Source organism: Mastomys coucha, unplaced genomic scaffold (genome assembly GCF_008632895.1).
Source record: "Mastomys coucha isolate ucsf_1 unplaced genomic scaffold, UCSF_Mcou_1 pScaffold1, whole genome shotgun sequence".
In the NCBI taxonomy this organism is placed as follows: domain Eukaryota; kingdom Metazoa; phylum Chordata; class Mammalia; order Rodentia; family Muridae; genus Mastomys; species Mastomys coucha.
The window spans coordinates 61,687,192-61,687,893 of NW_022196891.1; positions in this window are offsets into that span (position 1 = coordinate 61,687,192).

Genomic DNA, 702 nt, shown 5'->3' on the forward strand with positions numbered 1-702 from the left:
GCCCATTTTATATTTGCATAACCTTTTATTTCCAAAACAAAATGAACTCATTTCCTTTGAGACAATATCATTCTCATATGCCTCTCATTGTCTTGGCTTTCCTATCCAAGATGAAGATATCAGTTGGAACTGGATTATTCCACAGCCTTTTTTATAAACTGAGCCTCCTCCTAATGATTGTATTGGGGTTGGAAGTAGGATAGACTTGATGCCTGCGTTCTGGACCTTATACCTGCCTTTGTTCCTAAAGTTAGATCGTCTTGAGAGATACTTAAATGTTATTTCCTCATTACTTGAAAGAATGATGTTCTATAAGCTAATATTTATGAGACATGAAAACTATTTCATAGCCAACTTTGTTGTCTTGTTGTCAGCGATTCTAAGTAGGTGCTTTTAACTACAGTGTTGACCTTTTTAAGACCGACATAGCTAAACAGTATTTTATCCATACTGAAATTGCAAAACTGAAGCCTGATGAGTGTGTGGAAAACCCCGAGTCAAGTTCTAGCCCTGGAAAGACCAAAGGCAAACCTGCATGTTAGGAATGAGGATAACAGAGGTCCTTTCCATGCATCTTCCTTTGCAGCTATGGAAAGAGAAGAACACTAAGGAGATGGAGAACTAAGGTCGGAGTAGCAGTCTCCAGTCTTACGTTTTGGTCCCCCTCCTCCCACCGTTTCTCGTTGTTATATAAGAAGTTGG